This window comes from Nipponia nippon, unplaced genomic scaffold (assembly GCF_047370975.1).
Source record: "Nipponia nippon isolate SJK-2023a ecotype South Korea unplaced genomic scaffold, ASM4737097v1 scaffold_12, whole genome shotgun sequence".
NCBI classification, from domain to species: Eukaryota; Metazoa; Chordata; class Aves; order Pelecaniformes; family Threskiornithidae; genus Nipponia; species Nipponia nippon.
The window spans coordinates 6,983,938-6,998,171 of NW_028262313.1; the positions used below are offsets into that span (position 1 = coordinate 6,983,938).

Below are 14,234 nucleotides of genomic sequence, written 5' to 3' on the forward strand. Positions count from 1 at the left end.
ACAGTGTAAAAAGGACTAATTACTATGTTCTGAAAAGGCACACATCCAAAGATGATATTTGATGCATTTCTGTACTGGAACCTGAAATTAATTACTTTGTGCTGAAGTTCAGATAGGTGTATTGAAAAAAAAAAGACGATTAACCAGCCTGCTTGCGAGTTCTTTAGGGGTCACTAGTAATATTGGTTTTGTTATTTTGATTGACATTTCACTTTCTTTTAAGTGCATTGTAATTTTGCTCCAAGGAAAAATGAACTATATGGAATGTTTTATTTAAAATCTTTGAAGTATTTTCTAATTCTTTCTCCTTCACAACACATCTCTTGTTCTGCAAGCCTTTTATAACAGGGAAGTTAAAACCAGTAAAGATATGAGAGCATTCATAATGTATCATTTAGGTAATATGTTTAATTAATGTGAACAAATTCATCATTTTATTCTGGTTATCAAGATGGTTTAAGCAACATAAGATTTTCAACAAGCATGAAATTGGTGCCATGGCCTACAGGGCTCTGTTAGAAACTTACTTTGGATACTTTTTTGCACCACAAGTTACCCTTGTAACATAAAACATAAAATAAATATGTTTATTTTCATGCACGTGTGCTGGTTTATACATACACTTATTAGAAAGATAAAGTTGTAATTGGTATCACAAGAGCATACACATACTTCTCAAATTAATTATTTGGACAGAAATGACCAATTGTGCTTTAAAAACGAAAATAGCATTGACAGTTTCTAATGTGAGGAAAGTACAGTTAAATTGAACAATTTCCTATCTCATCCTATCCCAATAACCTGTCCTGATCTTCTGAAAGATTCATGAAAGAATAATTATTGCCATTTATGGTCAAAATAAAACGCTGTTAATGGCATATGATTTCATAGCACTTCCTAATATTTTCCCTTAGCAATTGCCCATTTATTTGACTTGCACTTGGCTCCAACTTATTATTGCCCTCAGTGTTACCAGAAGGGCACATTTAAAGAGAAAAAAATATGTCATTAGGATCAAGATTAATCATAGGAACCCTGATTTTTAGAATGAACAGAGAAAAACATTTTTGGTGGAAAATGCATTATCTAACACCATGTCTCAACAGCCTAAGATCACGTTTATCCAAATCAACATTAGATATGGAACCACATTTATTAAACGGATTTCACAGGGAGCCCACGATAATCCTGCCCTGACTCTCTCCACAGCTGGACTCCCAAGCCGCCGGCCAGCAGGGAAGTATCTTTCGTAGAGATTATCTGCCAGTATCAAAATGATGTTTAACTCACAGCAAGACATTCGGATGTTACAGTGCACTGACTGAAGCAGACACCAAAGAATGACAGCTTCCCTCATCCCTTTGCCTTGTCATTTTGTCCTTTTAATTTTTAACACTCTAATAGTAGCCCAGGTCTAACCTCACTAGGAAGCGGCACCAGTTACCCACCAAGGCTTTGATGAGGTGCCTGGGGCCATCCGCTCAGATGCAATTGTAGTAATAGGACCCAGCAAAAAGGCAAGTGAGGTAAACACGCTGTGATATTCTCTTTGCTTTAAGCTTTTTTGTTTGAATTAAAACTAAAGAAAGAAAAAGTCCTACTTGAAATTTTAAAACCCTTAAGTGTTGCTGGGCTTGTCTGTACTGCAGTCCTCAAGCCTTGAAACCTTTTGAAGATTCCTTGGCATTATAAATAGGAAAAATAATACATTAATAGAAACTTGATCTAGCTAAACTTTTTCAGTTACTTCCTCTAAGTGTGGTCTTAGTGCAAATGGGTTTTTTGCTATTAATAGATCAGGGAAATGTAAACTCCATGTATTTCCTCACAATAGTTTAATTGTAGCATTTGTGCATTAATTCCCAGAAAAATAATTTGCAGTTAAATGTGACTATGTAAAAAAAATCTTGTATTGGACACATTACTGTAAAACAAGACATTAATATTTTCCTTTTGATATTTTGCTCAGTGTTTCCTTCCATTAGAAACAGACAAAATTCAGGATGATCCTGAGGTTCTGCATTAAAACCAGAGAGCATCCTCAAACTCTTCACCAGCGTAAAGTTTGTAATCTATAGCATGAAGGATGCAGGGATTGTCATGAAACCCCCCCCGTATCCTATATTCTCAGAAACAATGTTTGCCTGTAGTTGGGTCACTCTCGAAATACACAGATGATTCCTTCTGCATAGGATAAGCTTAGAAGAGAGAACCTTTCTGGTTTAAATAGGCGAGCCATATAGTAACACCATCGTTCTGTCTCTTACTTCTCTTATAGAATGAACAGTCAGGCAAGAGTGGATTTTCTTCAGGGTAATCTCCACAGCATGACTTTGCATATATATATTTCTAAGAGTAATATATGCTCCTCACTCATGTGAGTGATTTCAGCAAGGCTCACTTCATCGCCATTGCCTGACAACACAGTAAGACATAGCAAGTAACAAAACCCATCAATTTTCAATATCATGCAGGCTCACTCCAGCATCCCTTCCTAATTTTTAATGCACCCTACCCTTGAGCGTAGCTATTTGCTATTTCAGGTGAGGCTGCACAAGCATATGGTGAGTAGAGGCCCAGTGAGCTGGAACGTCCTGTTTCAGCTGATATTCTGCAGAACTGTTTGGCTGTGGGAGCTCAGCAATATATTTTGATAGGCTTGACTATGCACCTATAGATCTAGTTTGCTTCCCACTCGGATATTGTTCATGCTTCAGTTATCATGCACAAAATTAGCGATAAGCAATATTAAGCAGAGCACTCTGTATTGCAGTTCTGCCCAAGAGGGCTGATAACGGATCCCAGCCTCTTTATGCTTTTTGCCTTTACAGGAAGTTGAGTGACTGCTTCCCTGGGAAGCAGAAGCAGATAAGTATTCCGAGCCTTATGTTGATGCAATGTCTGTCACATCCCTCTTGCACCTTCACCAGGAGCTTTCAAAGTCTTCGTGGAAATACTAAACTGGAAGACCTTTCTGCTAGTGCTTTTTCAATGAGGATGCTATGATGCAGAAACAAGTAGTAAGGATTTTTTAGCAGCTTGCCATGCATAAAAAATGCATGATCTTCAGAACACGACCGCTGATGGCAATTAGCATGTGTTTATAATACATCTGTGAGTAACTGCATTCTTACCTGGTTATTGCAGGATACATAAATAACCTTTCAGCGTGATGTGCTACAAGCCCACAGATTTCTTAATTTAATGCTTGCTCAGTCCATTAAGAACAGTAAGAATCACATACAGCTATCCCATCTTTCCTAGCACATGGTTTAGAGTAATGCTCGGGAGCCTACATCCTGGCTTTTCTGCCCTTGTTCCATTCTATCAGAAGGAGATTTTCCTAGAAAAGTCTTAATAAGCTATCTCCCATACTGTTTGAATATGTTATTTGCAGGTTTGGTGTTCTTTCCCCTTCAAATTTAATTCACGTGGCCTGATATTTTCTTTAAAATGTCTACATACTTGTCCCCACACTGTCCACCCTATGATGCTGGTGCCACCCTACGACCATTGCTACACAAGCCCTTTGCCTGTAAACAGGCTGCCCTTTTGTTCCTTCCAGATGATTCAAGATCACATTAATAAAACTCTGAATCAAAACAGTCTATCCAAAGAACTGCAACAAAACATGGATCCTGTGTCCCTTTGGCAATAAAAGTATACAAAATAATTCCAAAATTCACCAAGAGCCACAGCAGGTGACAAAGGTTTTCTTGAGTGTTGTCCTTCCACCTTGCATCTTTGACTCTCTTGTATATTTTGCCTTTAGGGCCAATATTCCAAAGCTTCATGTATTTTTTGCTGTCATTTCTTAGTATTTTACTCTCCGGTTCCAGATTTACCAGGGCTAAAACTTTTTCGTTGGAAGGATTTGCTTTCAGCTCTAAAATTACTGGGCATTTCAGAGGGGAAAATCAAATGCATGTTCAGATAAGGGACTGAAAATAAGGAACCAAAGATAAAGAACCACAGGAGAACACCACTGTTTGTATCACTATGGCATAGATATATTTTTAAAAAACAAGGATTAAGATCAATAAGGTGAAAGAATCTTTATGTTACCTACACTTCAGCCTACAGCATGACCTGGGAAACCATTTCTCACCATGCCAAAGGAGCTCATTTTCCAAACCCTTACCCTCATCCGAACAATACCATCAAATAGCAGCATTTCGAATGGTTGCTTTATATTAGAGCACATCTGCCCTGTTGCAAATGAACACAGAACACCATTCACTTTTGTGTGCACCTCTATCTATCCAGCAAATTGCAAACTGTTGAATTCATTAGGGATGTAGAACAAGAGCCTCAGCAGATGCAAGTATGCTGACTTACCATAAATGAAGATCTAGTTCCTGCTAGGAAATGAAAACTATCTAAATCATTCAAGTGTACTCTCTAAGTCTCATGAAAATATTCCAAGTCATCTGACTGATAAACTATGTTAATTTAGCCTGATTGTTCTATTTACTCTTAACGATTGCCTGGAAACCTTGGAGGATCTCTTGTTTGGCACCAAGAGAACAGCATACTCACATAAATGCCAGTTGCCTGTGTGGTTGGTTGTCCAGTCTCAGAGCCTCAGAAACCCACGTTAGTGCCGCTGAGCAATCCTGAATTCCTGTACAAAGAAAAATGGACAAAACATTCACATGATGGACTTACCTACTTCAACTTTATTTTTCTTGATAATCTCTTTAGTATTTTAGATAAGACAGTGTCCTAGGTGGGCTATTAGAACAATATGTTTTAAATTAAGAACCGGTTGTATAAAATGAACCACCACTCAAATCTGTCTCAACAGCTTAAAAAAAAAATTCTATGAAAAAATTGTTGGAAGGGTCAGTATTATTTGTATAATATTTTCTTTAAACTTTGGCCACCTTGTAAGCAAGCATCCTCTAATTTTCATCTGGATTAGCACCAGTTCCCCGGTGAGAGAACTGCGTAGTCACTTATCTGAAACCCGTGCAAGAATTGTGAGACCCAAGAGCACCGAGCTCTGGGGATGTGCAGTCTATTGCCTTGTAAAGGCCTCTGGGATTTCTTAAAAAGATTTTAATGGGATCCAACAAGAACAACTTTGATTATCCCATGCTGTTTCAAAGACGTAGCAACCAAACCAGAGAGACCATGAATCCGAAAGGCAGCTGACAAATCTAGAAGAGAAGTAGAATTTGCTAAGATTCAGAAGGAAGATTTATATGTCAGATGACTGACTGTATTTCAGAAGCTGTCATTTCTAGGAACGTCAGTTGGAGATATTATTATTTATTACTACCTATACAGAGCCCCATACATATTAGATTGTACGTGTAGACATTAAAGTCAGCAGCAGAAAAAGATAGAAAGAAGGCAAGTAGGAGGGAAGAACAGTTTTATGTATATAAACAAGGTGTTTTCTTAAGACTTATTTCAATACATATCACCTTTGAAGGTTTGGGTTTACTTTTCCATCTCAGCTCACAAGTTCATTAATTTTGCTCATGAGTTTCTATGTACTATTCTTGGGAATATATATATATTTTTTTTTTTTTTTTTTGGATGAGAGCCATGCTATCCTGAAGCAATTACTAACAATTTATAGTAAACTTGTTACAAATAAATTCTGGAGTTGCTCTTGAGGGCCTTCCGGGAACCCTGCTATCCCAAATTCCCTTCTGTCAGTACAGCCTGTTGCTCAGAGCCTCTCAAGAACACCCAAGGTTTCTTTCTTCCTCAGAGAAACAATTGTATACATTATTGAACACGCCGTAGCAGAAATATTACATTATTTTGTTACCACGCTGCTTAATGGCATTCAAATATAATGTTACAAACACATCATAAATATCAATCTTGAAAAGACATTAAAAATTCAAAGAAACTAAATTACCCCACATAGGTGATCTAAAGTGCTTATAAATTAATAACCATGAAGAAAGTTGAAATCCAAAAGTTCTGAACAGGTAATTTAAACATCTGAAAACTTCTGTAAAGCACTAGGAGAACAGGCACAGTCTTTAATGTCACCATCTTGTCTCATCTTTGTGGAGTACTAGTATGTGGTTTTATCCAAAAAAATATATCCAGAAGATGTCAGAGAGAATTACTTCTCTGCAGCCCTAGCTTTGTTTCTCTAATCATTCAGCTCTTTTTTAAGCTTCCACAACTCTGTAAAAACCACTCCATTCTCAGTTTATATTGGACCTCTAAAAATGAGAAAATAGTTTCCTGGGCTAGAGGAAACTCAAAACTGTTTAGCTTCTGCTTCCTCAGCAATTCCATCTGCTGGGGTTTGCTACAGTTTTCATTTTGTCTCAAGTCTTGAATATGTCAGTTCCTTGTTGAGGGAGTAATCAAGCAATCAAAAAAAGGGACTCTCTCATTGACGGCTATTGAGAAAGTTGCAGCTAGAAAGCAGTAATTGTGACCTTTTCATTATGGGTTTGGGGGTTTTTTTTTGGCAGGTAGGTGTGAGGATGACACTTATGGCAGCACTCTCCGTTTCACCCTCCTCCCACCCCCACCACGGAGAGATCTGGTTTTCAGCTGACTCCCCATTTTGCAATTGAGGTGAGCAAGAAATAAAGCTATTAGCAAGAGCACAAGCAAAGAGCTTTGATTTTGATGTAGTTCTACATACACAAAGGCAGACATGAGAACTGAATACAGTGGGAACTTTACCACGTAAATGCTGAAAAACAGTGCATGTTACAATAATAAATGGCAGAGACTGTTGGGTCCTAATAATGACTTCCCACTCATTGTGCCTTCAGATTCAAAATACACAACCAACTTCAAGTGTTGCTCACAGGATTGTGCCCAGCGTTCCTTAGAGAGGTTAGAAATTCATATCCATTTCTTGCATGGCGACTAAGATGCATTTTTCTTACTATAACAGCTTTCAAATTCGGATAGAATTTTGTCCAGTTTCTAGCAGGACATCCTTGGTGAACAAGGCATTCACACCCAGATTTTAAATCATGATAAGGATTTAGCAGCATGCAATCCATTGATTTTAGCAGATGATGGGGTGTTTGCTATCAAAACTCTGACAAACCTTACGTATCAATGGGACATTGACATATAACCTGGATGCACATGTGGGTTTAGCAATAGTACTGTTGTAGCTATATCAGTCTAAGATACAAGCAAGGCAAGGTTCAAAGGAAGAGGTAATTACTGTTACTAGCCCAGGTGATACAACTGAGGGGAAAAAAAAAGACAAGCTTTCAGGTACATAAGGTATTCTTTAGGTCTCTTCATCAGAGACAATGATTCCAAGAACCCTTGTACAAACCTTACTTCTAACCATAACAGTTAGCTAAGTTAAATACATGGCCTTCTCTCAACAAACCCTGCTTTGCAAGGTGCTTTCAGCTTTAAAAATGTGACCTCTCTCTTCTGCAGTGCTAAAATATTTAACACAGGGACAGATTATTAGTTTGTGTGCTGCCTAATAAATTATGCTAAACTAACCGGATTAATGTCTTCTGGTAATATTCATTGGCCGCGATGCTTTGTTATCCTGAAGCCTGTGTGCTGAAAACAGCAACCAAAGAATTACAGCGTTGTAGATCTACCACTCAACTGCTGTAAATATCTAACCAGTGCACAGGGCGGAAAACAGCTGGGCAGGTAAAGGCAATCCAATCTAGCTTTATTTGACTCTGTAATAATAGTAGTAATGATCAATGGTCATTATGAAGTATAAATAGAATGTAGATTTCTTATGAATGAATAAAAACGTGTAGCCATTAAATTACTAATATAATAACTAATGCACCCATTTCGTTAGTTCTTGCTAGTCATGACCAAAAAGGAAATCTCACTGTGCCAAACATCTAAAACCTGTGCATTTCCAGCTACATCAACATGCTTTGAAATATTTTTAATTAAAAGTAACTGATAGAATATAATGCAGCATTTATCTTGGTGCAGGTGACACAAGGCACATAGCGGAATGTTTTAACAAATGTTTTATTTAAAGACAGACTCAAAAAGTCTGTGGGAGTAATTGCCAGTTTGTCAGCTGAATCACTTTATCCTTTGGAAGAGCTTTTTGTTATTATATTAGACTATTTCCAATGTCAGTGCAGGCCAATTTATAGGATAAATGCACATTAGTGTCATTGCATTCCATTAATGAATATTAAAATATTATTTGGGGGCTTGTTTTTACGAAATTGTTATCCTTCATATTTTGATGGGCATGCTATTAAATGACATATGCACTGAAAACCTGTGTTTCTATGATAAAAAGAACAAAGATCTCTTTTTCTAGTTCTCGCTTCTTTTCCATACATTAAAAAAAATAGTCTACTCATTAAATTCTTAGTATGAGAAAATATTTAAGTGTAGTGTAGTGAAGTCTTAATCCTGCATGAGAATTTTTATCTATCTTAATGGGCTTGTCAGAACAGAACAGCTGGCAGAACTGGACCCTTTGTGCTCAGTATGCAGTATTTACACAGCAGACACCACACCAGTACATTGCCAAAAAGCAGGCTATATGAATAGCATTTCTAATCATTGTAAATCAATCCAGCACTCTCTGGTATTTTTAAAACGCTTACATTCCCTTGAAAGAGAAAGACATTCTGCTTACATTTAATAGACTGACATATACTAATCCTCAAAATGTGGCACAACGCTATCCATTTTTGAAAATGAGAATAAAATCATCTCAAGAATGTTGTTTGAGTTCTTTGGTTTAACTGAGAAGAAATGTAAGAGATTTACTGGATCAATTAAAATACTGTGAACTTTATTCCTTGTCAAACTATTTTAATCTGTATATATCTGGATTATTCACCTATCTGTCTACAGGAAGAAAACGTGTGCGAGACTGACTTGCACAGATATCTGTAGGAGATACTGCGTCTTGTATTTTCTGTAGGAGGGAAGCAGTTAGGAGATGAGCAAGAAATACATGAATCATCTTACGACTACAACCTATACATGACTTCCTCCTCACAGGAAATGAAGTTACCTGACAATTTAACCAGTACCGTGGGTTTCTGACAACTTTGCATGAAGTTTGTTTGAAGAACCCTCATATTTTTAAACCTCTGTAAGAACATTTTTTCTAAATATATTCTAAGCATTGATCTGAACAAAATTAAAACTGGAGAATTAAAAATGACAAAAAGTAAAAATTTGTCTTTGCAACGAGACCTGTAGTTTGCAAATCAGAGCTATAGTTTGAAACCAAACTTCAGCAAAGTTGCCATCTGGTTCTGATTTACAGTTTGGTCACTGTTTCTACAGTCAGCACAGGTGATTTCACTTCTACTATCCCCCCCTTACCTTTCTGCTTTTAAATTCGTGTGATCTGATTTTAGAAAGTCCCTAAATTAATCCTTCCTTTCCCGTACTCTTTGGGTGGTACCCACTACGCTGATGAATGAACAGCTTTTCCCGCCTTTACGTTTATCAAACAATTAGGGAAACATAACAGACATTTTGGTAGAGGCTCTGCTCGGACTCTTCCAGCTGTCCTTTCACCACCATCCCAAGGGGTGCTGCCTTCCCCCCTCCTCACAGGCGCTGGTGAAGCAGCAGGAGCAGGCGGCTCCATGGCACACGCAAGCATGGGTTTAGCTTTGACAATCAGGACAACGCTGTTCCCCTTGGGGTTTGATGATCACCAGGTAAGCCTCTAAGGACTATGCCCCTGCTTCCCATTTCATACATAGCTAAGAGCTACGCTAGCTCGGGACCAGATCCAGGATCAAGTGCATAGCTTTACTAGGAAGGATTTCATCTCTTGTAAGTCACTATTGTTTTCAGTATTGTATATTTATTTTAATGATATTTTTATCTTTGCTACCTCATTTTTAATCCAATTTTGGTAACAAAATGAACCAGTAGTTTGGCTCTGGATGCTAACAATGGAGTTACAGTGAATATCTCCCATGCAGCTTATAATAACTTCTGTCTAATGATTTTTAGATGTTTCCTTATTATCAATTAATTAATTTCCCATGACTCAGTGCTTACAATAGAAACAGAAATATTGTTTGCATTTTATAGGGAAGTTGAATTTTTCAACCTGAAAAGAGACCAAACCCTGCTTACAAATGAGCTAAAACCTTCTTCCAAAGAGTATTAAGCATTTTTGAAAATAGGACTCCTCAGAAATATATTTGTATTTGAAAGACAACAAAGCCTGAAAAAATTGTACTTGAGGGCCCAGAATTCTGGTATTTTCAGAAGAAAAGCAAGTCTTGATCAAAGATAGGAATGAAAGGAGTCCCTGGCTGTCTATCTTTAGGAAGAAAAGCAAGAAGAGAAAAGTAAAAAAAGCAGAGCAGCACAGACTCTCATGTTCACTCACTTGGAATACTTTAATGAAGAAAACAGGAAAAGAAAAATGTTCAAAAGCATTATTCAGCGTGTTTAAGGCCCTCCTTACAACTGCTGCATTTAATAAATCTTTAACAAATAAATCCTATTTTTTTTAATCCACTTGAATCAAGAGCTGTGGAACCAAAGCTTCTGATCAAAAAACATTTTTTATAATGTTCAAATGCCCACTTCTTCCTTGCGTTAACAGGAGGCATACTAATGAGCTTTTTCTGCCATTCCTCTGAATTTCTGTTTGTCAGCTCAGTTCTGGACTTATGCTGACAACAGCAAAATCATTACATTTCTATCTAGTGTAGGTTCCAGTTGCAGACATCAAATGAATATTGATTTTCTTTTTACAACTGAGAAAGCTTTAACAGACACAGCAATAGTAATTCCTGGTAAAGGGTAGATAAACTTAGAGTTGGGACAAAGCGCTAATGCTGTGTTATCATTGTTAGTACTGCTGGAAATGAGAACAGAAAACGAGCTGAATAGGCAAGTGATTCACAGTACTCTTTTACCTGCACATACATGGGCTGAAATCATTTGGGTGGCAACTAAAGTAAAAATCTTTTTTGGAGAGTTCTCGCATCTCAAAAATACTCCGAAATGATGCATGACAGGCAGCTCTGTCTGGCAGGAGCAAATGAGAACTAGAAGTAGGTTGCAGACCAGATGAATGCATTTGCTTTGACTGATTATCTCCATCCTAAAACAAATGAAGTCTCTAAAAACAGACCTTTAACTGAGGGTTCAGAGGTTCTACATGATATTTTCTACACATTTTGTTTTCACTTGTTCCTGTGTCAGAGCTAAAAGCTAAAATAAGGCAAAAAATACATAGAATAGTTTTAAGGTCCCAGAAATTCTGGTTACATCAGAATTTCATCTTTCATTAAAAAAAAAAAAAAGTTTTGATTCCTTGTGGTTGTGAAAAATTGTCTGAATTCTCACATAACCTTATCTCCATTCTGTATCTAAAGAAACTCCCCAAATACTTTGACTGTTTTTCAAGAGAAATTAGAAAAGATTCCTTAAAGATACTCTGCATACTAGACAACACTACCTCTGTGTTTTCTACTTAGTGAGGAAACCCAATGAAATTAAAGGTAACACATCTGAGTCTTTTTTAACACAGGTCTGTAATTAACCTACCTATCACACAATACCAGACAAAGAGCACCTGATGATTCATGAAAGAATTACCCAATTATAAGAATAAGACATCTGTCTTCTGCAGTCTTGCTAAGAGGAAAGTTGAGAGTTTTCTCCCAAGGCCAATCCATATGACTTTATATTCCAAAACCTCCCTTCTTTAGGCCTTTCTCTAGCCTTCTTTACTCATCCTTTCAAACACAGCTAATGTTACTTGATGTGAAACTTTACAATTGAGGTCATTATTCTTAGATCATGGGAGAATCAACCCCTTCTCTAAGGAATAGTTCTGCTACTTAATCAAACAAGCCACAGGTAACTAGGAAGGTGTTTAGGTGGCTCATTTATCTTAAGTATTGTCTAGTTAATCAGGACTCTTGGGGTCTATTTCTAACTCAACTGCTGACTTCATAGATCATTTTGAACAAGTTTAAAATTAGTAATGACTGGGTCTCCCGACAGGTGTTGCAAGGCTTTGCTAATTTAAACACATAAAACATGTGCTTACAATTTAGCAGAACTTTCCTCAATAGTCCTGTAAGTATTGTAATTCTAATAAACTTAAAACAGCAGATTCAACACTAACTGACTTATTTTTATTTCCAATAAAGGACAAATCAATTTTCTCTGGAATTAAAAGAAGTTACATAAATTGAGTTGAACAACATTATTTCTAGAAGATAAGAGGTTCATCAGGTTTAATTTCTTGATTGGCCCTGGTTGGCCCACCAGAAGGACATTTGTCTGATCTCTTTAAAGATGTTGCACTGAATATTCTAAAAATCAAATTGAAGAAATGACCAACTAGAAGCATCCCCAAAGTTGTATTTCCTCCCAGCCAAAGACACTATTTAATCGAACTGCAGGAAGATTTATGCAAATGTTGCCGGCAGTATAGCATCTCTGTGTACCAGGCCTCCACAGACTTTTTATGCAACTCCTCGAGGATGCGTGTTCTTTTGTACCATCTGGTCCAGGCTCCAGAGAGAAACTAAACAAGAACTGTTTGGTCCTGAGACTCATCTAGCTCCTTTAGGGAGCACATAAGAAGAAAAATCAGAAAGCTTACACTGAGATTACAGGGAAAAAAGTGAAATATGGGTGGGAGGGGGCATAAGGATACATATGCTTGAAAATATTGTAGCTTTACTGATTTAAAAAGGAATCATAATTGTTGTTAGTGACATGACATCAACATGCAAGAACAAAATATGTGAAATGTCCCCGGATGTCACATAACCAAATTGACATTTGGTCACCTAAGCAGCCTTATTGTCAGTGTAACTGTGCAACTTCACTTCCTATTCATATCAGTTGGATGTACAGGTACTGAGTCATCCAAATAATGAAATGAAATACCTAATACATTTTTATCACTCTTATTATAAGGCTGTAGACTGATGTCTGAAGCTGAACAAATAAAATAAAATAAAAGCAGTATCTATGCAAAACTCTGCAAATTAGTCTGCCAGTACTTATCTACAGCACTTCACAAATATTTTGAGATCTAGAAAGGAAGACGTTCTTTTATGATTAAAATATTAGGATAACTAATAGTGAAAATGTACTATGATCTTTATATAAAGTGATATCTCCATGACTGAGGCATTGTTCAGCACTGAAACAACATGTGCTGTGCCACTGCACCAACCAGATATGGAGCACACGGCTGGCCCTTCTGCACGGGTATCTTTTACATGTAAAGATTACTGTCTTCTGACTTTATGGCACAAATCCCTGCATCAGTGCATCCCAGCACCAATTGAGTTTCTTTTAACAAGGATAGAGAGTACCCAGCTAAACAAACAGTGTTTGCGGTTTAAAGTTTGGTTTACTTTGCTCAGAGAGTATGGGAAAGAAAAGGGAGGAAGAAAAATCAAGGAAGCTCTCTCCTTATTCATCTGTCACTGCTCTGTACAACATGAGTCAATCAGTACACAAAGTGCTAAATTCAGCCATATATATACATGTATATCTATATCTCCCTGTTTGTATTATGTTCGTTACTCTGCCCATTCAAATAAAGAATAGTGCTACGATAAAAACAACATATTTGTCACCAAAATATAGTGAAGATTTCAATGGCTGCAAAGAACAGCCCCTATTATTGACTTCACCATAAGCCAAAGACCTTCAACAGCTTCAGCAGAGCCAGGGTGCGAGTTTGACTAAATGGTAATACTCCAAACAACACAGTAATACTTTCCTAAGTGAAGTTATTTACCCATAAATTTGCTCTCCTTCCTACTCACGGGAATAACCCGTGGGTTTCACAGAATCTAGTTTTCTGAGGATGTGATAGTAGGACCAAGTCTTAGTGCTTTAGCAGGTCACTGCTTTTCTCCAACAGCAGCACTGCTGAGAGCAGCCCGGACTGCCAACTGCTGGGCCAGCAAGTGGCTGGAAGTAAATGAGAAATCTTTATTGTTTACTGTCTATTCCCTACGTACTGGCAAATAACTCGAACCCAGATGTTCCTAACAAAAAACTGTGGTTTGGGATTTAGCTGTTGCTGTCCCATGAAAGAGAAAAGCATTCAAATATTTAGCGGTCTCTGACAGTAGCAACACCTGAATGCACAGGCATTATTGCAAATTACTTGAAAAAAATTAATTATCTTTCTAGTAAAAAATAAAATTGCAATTACTAGCCATTTTAATTTAAGGAACCAACTGTTCCTACTTGCAGAAAGACTGCATTATTGTCATTTCAAAGTTATATTGGAAGGTCAAATGTGAGAA

General features: G+C 37.2%; 1 long non-coding RNA gene across 2 annotated transcripts in view; it reads right to left on the minus strand.

Moving 5' to 3' along the window:
* LOC148056666 (uncharacterized) overlaps positions 1 to 14,234 on the minus strand; it is a 487,731-nt gene that overhangs the window by 94,093 nt on the left and 379,404 nt on the right. For both annotated transcript variants that reach the window (XR_015702593.1, XR_015702592.1), the window contains exon 5: positions 4,540 to 4,624. This is a non-coding gene — a long non-coding RNA (uncharacterized LOC148056666). The remainder of the gene's footprint in view (positions 1 to 4,539; positions 4,625 to 14,234) is intronic.